General features: G+C 37.7%; 1 protein-coding gene across 1 annotated transcript in view; it reads left to right on the forward strand.

Annotated features, from left to right (window-relative positions):
- The window catches only part of LOC149079040 (flavin-containing monooxygenase 5-like), a 118,929-nt gene extending 116,379 nt beyond the window's left edge, over positions 1 to 2,550 (forward strand). The window contains exon 4 of the transcript XR_016193875.1: positions 2,536 to 2,550. The gene's annotated coding sequence lies outside the window, so the exon portion shown is untranslated. The remainder of the gene's footprint in view (positions 1 to 2,535) is intronic.
- Positions 2,551 to 9,766: the final 7,216 nt, after the last annotated feature.

Raw genomic sequence — 9,766 nt, forward strand, 5'->3', positions numbered from 1 at the left:
GGCATGTCACTAAATTTTGCCCAAAAATTTAATTTATTGCCTTAAATCTAATTTGATAAAAAAAAATTACTATCGCTATAATTGCTGAAGGGTGGGGGGGAAATAAAGGACTGCATCTCGAATCGCAGTAAAAAGAAATATATTTCACGAAAAGAATATTACTGATACACGAAAAGATCTGACTGTCATATTTCATCGAGAAAAACACGGTAAACTGGGATCTTACATGGGGTAAAATACAGGACATCGCCGATTGTGAACAAAAACGTTGTCAGAAGTATATAGGCTCAGTTGTTATTAAAATTACTGAACAACTTTGGAAAAAACGTTGAGCCTGACAAATATCTGAGATGAATATTTACATTTTTCACCATAATATTCATAATATAATTTATATTTTATGAAAACGCTTTGTAATCACAACTTTAATAAATATTACAAATTCATATAAACTGTGGAAAACGGGAGAAATGTATAAAAAAATCGGAACAGACAAAATTAATGTCCTGTAATACGGGACACAAGTGGTCCGTGAATTTATTTCAGACTTTTTGCTGGTAGGGAAAAACACTGTAATATTGCATCCAACACGAAAACTGTTAACACTTTGAGAAGCGGTGGTTTCCTTGCGAAAGAAACCAACTGTTCAAAAAAATTTTTCCTCAGCCGGGCGATGGTTTAGGGTTGGTCAATTTGGAAAAATATATGATTTCTATATAACATTCAATAAAGCTTTAGATACTAGTTCAAAATAGTTTCTTTTTTCATATATGTAGACTTATATATAGGGTGTCAAGTAAGTGCTAGTACGGCCTTTTATCTCATCAACCATCCGTCGTAGAGGTATGATTCGAATTAGAAAATGCTCAACACGCGTTCAAAAGTTACTCTGTACCAGTTTTGAGAGTGAAATTACAGTGTGTAACAAAATAAAAAAATCTAAATTTTTATACCCCCGTGCTCTAACTTCCATTTAGAAAGTTGTTGCCCTGCCTCTCCAAATGTTAACTTTCAATGAAAGAAAATTCCATGTCTCAAAGTGGAAGAAATATTGAAATATTGAAAGTGTGAAGAAATATTCACAGAGATATTCGAATTTGAAAAATGGAGGAAAGTTAAGAAAAAACAGCTCTAAATGTGGAAAACGGTTTCACTGGCATTTTACGCTGGTTCCACTGTATATGCATACATATTATTTATGTATGCATTTCCCCCCCCCTTTCTTTCAATTCTATACACATTTCATGTACGCAACATAGGTGCGCACTGATATTGTCGTATAATGCTCACCGAATGAAGGTGATAGGCGAGATGGTATGGGTGGTCCCTAATTGAATGTATCCCCCCCCCTCACACACACACAATATTTATATTTCTTATATTTTCATCTGATCCTCCAGAACGAGTGAACTCAACCCAAACAATGTTGCTGGCTTCTTCTTCCAGAAATTAGCAACTCTAACCAATCTCATTTGCTCCCCTGCAAGGTGTTGAGCAAACAAGTCGCTCCGGTGGACATTTTATATCATATAATGAGAATTCCTATGTATCTTACGTATATGGCACGTGTAAGGTAACAGATAACATGCCCCCCCCCCCCACCTAAATACTCTTAATAAAATAGTACATTCATTCTTTTAACGAAACCCTGGAACATTCTCCAACAACTTCCAACCGCGTCTAATGCTATTATCACCCAATATGTCCAGGGAATATTTTATTATACTTTTGTATATGTTTGTATATTTTTGTTTGTTTGTATATTTTTGTTTGTTTGTATATTTTTGTTTGTTTGTATATTTTTGTTTGTTTGTATATTTTTGTTTGTTTGTATATTTTTGTATGTAATGTATGTTTGTATTTTTTTTTTCTCTTCGTCTTCTTCTTGGCTTAATAATAAAGTGTCATAGACTGCCACGAAGCTAGACTGGAAGAGACAACGAGATAAGTCCGGTGGCAGTTCTGACGATCATTCATTCCCACTTAGAGCTAAGACGCATGGAATGTTCTAGTTTCTAAGATGTAATATGATATGTTTGAAAGTGGGGAGAATGAATTGTGCATTTTTAGGGTAGGTTGGTATCCTTCCCCTATTCTGAAGAAACAGACGAAAGGTAACATCCATGTATCAGTAAAGTGTGCATCAAATTTTCTTCAGAAAAAAACTAACGAATCGAAGCATGGCCATAATCATGGTCTTAGCACGCAGGTCTCGGACGTTTTTCCAGTCGCGAGCACTGCCTGTATACCCATCATCAAAAGAAGAGCACCCCCTTACGGCAAGTTTAACATATGAATGCATGAAATGACGGTGATTTCAATCCTTGAATGCAATTCTTCTAAAGCAGTGGTTCTCAACCTTTGGAAGCCCGGTAAATCTCTTTTCCATAAGTGAAAGGCCCGGTCATACACGCAACTAACGAGAAACAAATGGGAAAATGAAACTGCGAATCACTCACGTCCCAGTGTGACTAGTGTTAGGGCCCAGCGGTGAGAAACACTGCTCCAAGATGTTTAATTGGAACGTTAATCAAGTGCTCGCGAGCTCGAAATCTGACACGAGAATTGAGCACTCTAGATACTTCAGGGATCACTGGGGTGCTCGCGAGCAACGGGTCAGGTTGAAGATGCCTACCTTAGCATGTAAATTGATTGAAATTCAAATTTTTTGAATTTTTTTACGTTTAAATTATTAATTATGAAGATGAAAACAGCATCTCATACGAGATAAGAAAAATATCAGTATTATGAATGATGTTATTTATACACATAAAAATGTGTTCGGAAGATATTAAAGAAGTTATTGTACAGATTCAAGTGTCATTGCCATATTGGAAAGGTGAAAAACCTCTCGCCATTACCGTATTGTTTTCCTTTTTGCATTTAGTTAATTATCCCAACATCTATCACAAGTTAACGAGCAATTATTGAGTGTGCATTGAGCAAGTGAGTTTCATAATTACCTTAAATGACATTTTTCCGTATTTTCCTGTTCCTGAATATGTCAACTCAAACTATTAATAAGTTAATATGACAATTTATATATCCGGTCTTTATTATTTCGGAAACGAAGATCCAGATTAAATTTCCCGATCCTCCAAAAGCCACGGTTTATCGCCATTTACTACATCTCTATCCCGTGAGGAAGGGGGAGTTGACCAGACCAGACCAGAATGAGATATATCTTTCCGGGCCATTTGCGGGCTTACAAATTGTAGTCTCGGCGGCTACGTATGAAGGGAAAGATAAGGGCGTAAGTGTATGTGATTTAGTGTGTGCATGCATGTGAAGTGAAAAGATTTTTTGACAAAGTCGGGAAAAATGGTCACTGGTCATTTAGAATAATTTTGAATTTTGCAGGTCGTAAATGCCACCACAATCCTTCAGATATTAGTATTGTCATTACGTTAGTGCTTTTTTGCTGTGAAAAAGCTCGGTCGGGCAACGTCTTGAAGTTACGCCACTGCTTGCCTCCCATTAGTCGAGGCTGTATCCTCATTCTCCGGATTCTTCCTGAAAATAAATGAAGTTAGTGAGAAGGGAAAGTACCGTGAGAAAGGGGAAGTTGAGTTGGAATATTTTATGGGGGGGATAGGGTTCCAGACCAGAATTGAATTTTGAGCCGATTCCTTGCCCGGTAGGGCCAACTGCCGGCATAAAAACTGGCCAAGAAGGCCTACGAAGAAGAAAATGTGTTAATGCTTGTAAATAGATATGTTTATACGTGTATGTAAGGGGGTAGGGTCACCAGATTCAGGGACTACTAAATGAGGACGCACGCTTGAGCCATCTTAATAACGACTCGTTTATTTATTTCTCCACAGACGGCACCACTGCATTTCAAAACATCGATGGTTTTTCGATCAAAACAGAGCTGCTATCTCCCTTAACGGACACTTCCCGTTAGCGGACACCTCCCATTAACGGACACTTTTCTGATCTTCGGTCCCGTGGAATAGGGCTTTAATATATTTCACTCCTCGTCAGTAGACAGCAAAAATCAGGAAAACTCTTTTTTTTTTTCCAAACTCTAATTAGTGAATTTTTGTTTATAAATCAAGAATTTTCATATTCAACTGTGATTATGTATAATTCCAAGCTCGTATTGGTAAATATGATAATCCATCAATTAATTACTTGATTAACTGAACATAACTATGGTCCAGGATGCTGCTTCCGAATTGTAATGGTGGGTTTTGTTTGCACATGGTGGTACATGTGAAGAAAACCAACATTACAAGACTGATAATGTTGTTATGAATGATTCTATTTTCTTCACACTTATTTTAACTTAGTTTAATATTTGTTGCAAAATATGTGTAATGCACGTATCATGTTGGCCTAAGGGTAAAAATAATTAATTGGTGTAATGAAGAGAATTGGGATTTACGCATAATCACCGGTAAAAGTGATAAATGTAGTGAAATTTAATCAAACTTCCTTTATCGAGACGCTTGATGATTATGCATAACCACCGGGGTATTACTTTTGCACACAGTAACATATAGGAACCAACTGCAACCGAGGCCAAACGTCGTATAAATGCGTGAGTCGTATAAAAAATTCCCTGAAAATATATAGGACAAATAGGAGAAATTTAGGATATGAGGACGCTTATAAAATGCCGTTGTAACGCATTTGTCCACCCGGATACGGCCGAGGGGCCTCAAATGTAGAGTGGGGAGGGTCTCATGATTTTATCTGGTTAAGATTTCCGATAGGCATTTTGAGTCAGGTAGGGGGCCCTCAGAAAAATAATTTTGCCCGGATGGGGGGGCTGTTGCTTGCCTTAGAAAGCAACAAACCTACAACGGTAACATTCAAACATTACACTTCACTTCTGAAACATGGATGGCAGCACTAAAAAAATCAGGCACAACACTAGATACGCACTCAGACTGTTAAGTACACACACTCACACTTCCGGCACAACTCACTCAGTAGTAAATTGCCCGTGGCGATAGACCGAGCTGCGATCGGTGTGAATGAAATAAAGATGTTTTCAATTTTGTGTTGGCAGGTGCTCCGTCTAATTTGCAATGAGACTGGCAATGAGTGAATACGTAATGAATGTTGGCTCACCGTGATGAGCTATAAGGAAGTAGAACTGATACATATCGTCTGCATTCAAACAGAAGTTACCAAGTCCAGTTTCGAGATTTTGTCAATATAAACAGAAATACTTTAAAAATTCCGTGATTTGTGTGACTTTGGAAGTCGCGGAAACAGTTAATAAAAGGCTTATTACCGTGCGCGTTTACAACTTCTTGTTTTTATTAAGTCGGATGCGTGTTTCAGCACAGTTTCAGATATAAGAGTTCAAGGTTGCAAAGATTCTTCTCCTTTCTTTCTTTTTCCTAATGACTAAAACCTACGTTTCCGAGACGAATTGGTGATTCAGTATCGTATCGCGTGATTACGACGTTCGCACATCTTTTCATGGACTCGCGCAAATTCCGAAATAAAATAAAAAATATCTCAACCAATTCAGCCATTACCATTTTCTTCCATGTGGAACGACTGCAGCACTATACGAAAGTTTCACAGTTCCGTGATTCTTTCTTTTATGGTGCTACTCTAAAGTCGATTCTAAAAGACTGAAGGTACGAGAGCTGTTCCAAAAGTTCGTGGACTGATATTACTGTTCAGGGGCTGATTTGGTATGGATTTCTTCTTCGAAATTGTAATCTTCACAACTGATGACTGAGTTCAAATTATATTCCATTTCCCAATCCAATTTGCAGCATATAGAAGAGAAAATGCGCATAAATATTCATTTAAATAGAGAAAGAAACTTTCCGCTGGGATTCCTGTTGCTACGTATTACATAAATACAAAACTGAGAGATTGAAGGCTTTTTTCCTCAGCCTAATTTATATTCTGGGTATTATGAAGAGATGAACTCGAAATGAAAAGTTATCTGGCCTTCGCCGGGGCACAAACTTGGGTCCTCTTGTAAACCGGGCAAACATACTACCATCTGCACCACTGGAGACACGACCCTGTCCTTCCTTATTTCACACACTATGGCGTGAGGTGCTGAAGAAGAGACATTAGTAGCCTCTCTCAACTCAACACGTGGTCCCTAAATAGGACGGTAGAGAGAGATAGACGGCTTTTTTCTCAGCCCAATATTGATACATTGGGGGTAAATTTTTCATGAATTTTTTTTCTGAGTTCACTTCGGCATAATATAGTAAAACCCCTCTTAACGGACACCCTTCAGATGTGGTCACTCCTCTTTTCCTGCCGGTGTCCACAAAAGAGAGATTTTACTGTATCCAGAAAATATACGTTTCCTTGAAATATAAAAAACCATTTTTTTATAAATTCTCCAAGTTAAATTTACTGTTGATTTTGTACCGATGTGCAGCATGAAAACAAATAGTAAATTGCGTGATATCATATATTGCATGCCATTTTCATGCCGCCTTTTGATTTAAAATGTTATGCACCATGCACACATACCTGTTACTATATTTTTATGTTCGCTGTAAAATTATTTTGTGGTGTAGGCCTACATAAAAACATTGTGATCGGTATTATGGCGCATAAAATTTTACACCTAAAAGTATGGAATGAAAAACATACAGTATCAAACCACATATTGCATTCCCCGCATTAACCGGCATGCCGAGAAATTCGAATCACATATTCTGGAAAATTCTTAAATCTATACTAAAAAAAATCGATGGGATTGGCGGATTCGAACATTATCTTTTCGTCACCTCCAGAATCCTCTTTGTGCTTTACGAACTACGCTGGAGATCAAATTTTATGTTTGCGTTTGTTATTAAAAATCTTGGATTAATGCGAATGTCGGATACTAAGCACATTCGTTCTTAAAAAATTAGATGAACCAGATGGGAAAAACTAACAGACAGCTTAGAATTTTTTGATCTCACCTGTTCTAAATTTGAACATGCAGAGGGAAAAAATAGAGAATCGCACAACTACTAAAACACGCATGCACCTCGTTCGTATTCCTCTGCGGAATTTAAAAAGAATTACACTGCAAATATGATATTGTGTTCTGTAATACAAAAAGCACCAGCATATTTCTCCAATCCGTGAACATGCAAAAAAAAAAAGATTTTGCGGTCAAGGTCTTCGGGCGCGAATGCGAGCCGATCTCCCCGTTAAAAAGTCTCTCCGCAGAGAGCAACAGGCCTACAACACAGTATAATTATTCATTCATTACACTTAAATTACTATGAGTAGAGAAAAAACTCATAGTTTAAAAAAACTGATTGCAGATGGCAGCACTACACATAACAAATATTACACAGAAACAAACTTCACGGAAGGTTCACTATACATACACACATATTCCAACATGTACCAATTCGTTAGAAGTTCCGCAGAGGAATATGGACGAGGTGCATGTCTCGTTTAGTAGTAGTAGTCAAGGTCTTCAGCAAAAAGTTCCCCGCCGAGGGGTTAGCGCACCAACCCCTTGGTGAGATCTTTTATTTTTGTCTTCGTCTTGCGCCGGCGTTTATGGTGCTGCAGGTACCGTTCCAACGCTACTCATGGTTTTTTACTGCACCAGTCACTTTTCAATGCATTAAAGTTGGTGTTGCCGTACGAATTTTTCGAAACTTTGTTGCTGCTACACCAAAAAAAGTATAACCAACAGTCATAACCACGACAGGTATGTTTTTGTTTCTCATCTCGTGCTCGAAGCGCATACACTCTGAAACACTCATATCTCGAATTTCCTTCGCATTAGTTGATTTTTGCGGCCGTTAAGGACTCGTCTATCGGCAAAGTTATTTTATAACCACCCTATACATTCGTGAAAGCATTTTCAGCCCATCAGAATCATGCAAATTCGAAGGAAATTGGATTGTGGACAATTGAATGTTCGGGTTACCTTATACTGTATACGGCGAATTATTCTTCCTAGAAAAAGTTTCGACTCAATGCACCTCGGACGACGTAAGCACATAACTATTGTGTTCAAAAAGTCTTTGATTGCGTATAACATACTCCAAAGCAAAAACTTCCTTGAGATTATAAATTTCGAAAATGTATATAGTGATAAAGGTCAGCAGTCGTGTGTAGTTTTTGTTTCCTGTGCAAAGAAAGTTCTCAGTCGTAAATTGGTTTATTAAATTTCGTTCGTTTCAAAATTCCACTGAAATATTCACATCAACTTCTATAAGGAAAAAAAAAACTATTGCGTTCCCGGATAACGAAACTTTAAATTTTATATACACAAAATTCTTTGTTGAGAAATTCTTTTTCGACTTACTTTCACGAACACGTTCGACCGAGACTGGACGAAAATGATTCTCTTATCTCTGTAATTAAAAAGGCAAATAAATTATATGAGAGAAATTTATATTTTTTCTTCCCGGGTTTACGAAATGGATACTTATTTTCGAATTTGATTAGCGTTCTTTGATTCATTGCGAGTTTCATCAATAGTATGTATTCAGGGACGTGAATACACACAGCAGGGGTTATCCGCGGACTAAATGTGACCGGCCAAGGTAAAAAGTTCTGGTAACAAAAGTTCAGTAGTTAAAGGCTGGCCATATTCCAGGTCATCAACAAAACATTTTCGAAGGTGAAGTTGTCAATTATCGCAAAAAAAAAGTGATAATTACCTCTGGTTACAATTTTTAGAGTAATTATACAAACTGGAAGGTTGGTATTTTTAGCGATATGGAGGGCCTTGGAAAACTCGCTTTGGTGCATCCAGACGAAATATAAGATTTACCGGTATTTCTCCTCTAAGCTTTGATGTCGTTTTGAATTTTCAGTGCTGCCATCTATGAGTGAAGAGTAGTGATTGAATATTTGTACTGTTGTAGGCCTGTTGCTCTCTGTGGTGAGCCAATAGAGTACGGTTAAACAGCAACAAAATTCAGTATTTGGAATCCATCTATCTGCCAAAAAAATCTTAGCATCATCCATGGGTGGAAATACGGGGGGGGGGGGCCGTGAGGAGCATTGCTCCCCCCCCCCAACGTCAGAGGTGGAGTGGACTGAGCTAATGTATATATGAATTGGCATCATCATGACTGTGCCCCCCCCCAGGACTTTAGTTTATCTCCGCCAATGGCATCATCTAATTTTGCCACCTATTCCATTCTCTTCACTCTACTAATCTTCCACCACCCTCGTCTCTGCCCGCCATATAACCAACATACGTTGTATAACCCCCTATGGCGTAGCCAAAAACTGGCAACAGCTTGCATTCTGGTCTGGTTTAACTCCAAAGAACGTGGCTGTGCCTCCTAAATTAATTGTTGTTAATAAGTCCTGGCTGATTATTTTACATAGAAGTGATGAATGTTATTCTAGCAAAGATACCGCCATCTATCTCGCAAATTACAAGTGACAAACTGGCATTTCGAATTATTACTTTTTCTGCATGAAGTAAATGTTGTAAAGTTAATAAGATCTTTCATTTTGAAGAAATTTTTGACCGCTCACCCTCTTGACAAGAAAATAGAAAAATTACTTTTCTGATGTGCTTTTTTACAATGGAGGATGGAATACATTTATATATTGATTATGATTATAATCAGAGATTACAGAGAATATGTACTAAAATAAAATTGAGCACCTCACCAAAATATTGTTCATATTATCAGACTCTATATGCACAAAAGTGGGATGCTTATTTTCGCTCTAGATATTCATATTTAACCTCAGAGAGTTCAACCCTGATTTCAAGGATTGTGTGTGTGTGTCATCCTTGAAGGCAGTGCAGAACTCTCTGGCTATAACATAATGAAGTCACAGCCCGAAG

This window comes from Pholcus phalangioides, unplaced genomic scaffold (assembly GCF_987345545.1).
Source record: "Pholcus phalangioides strain wild (caught in Gottingen) unplaced genomic scaffold, Ppha-v1.0 ptg000013l_1, whole genome shotgun sequence".
Classification (NCBI taxonomy): domain Eukaryota; kingdom Metazoa; phylum Arthropoda; class Arachnida; order Araneae; family Pholcidae; genus Pholcus; species Pholcus phalangioides.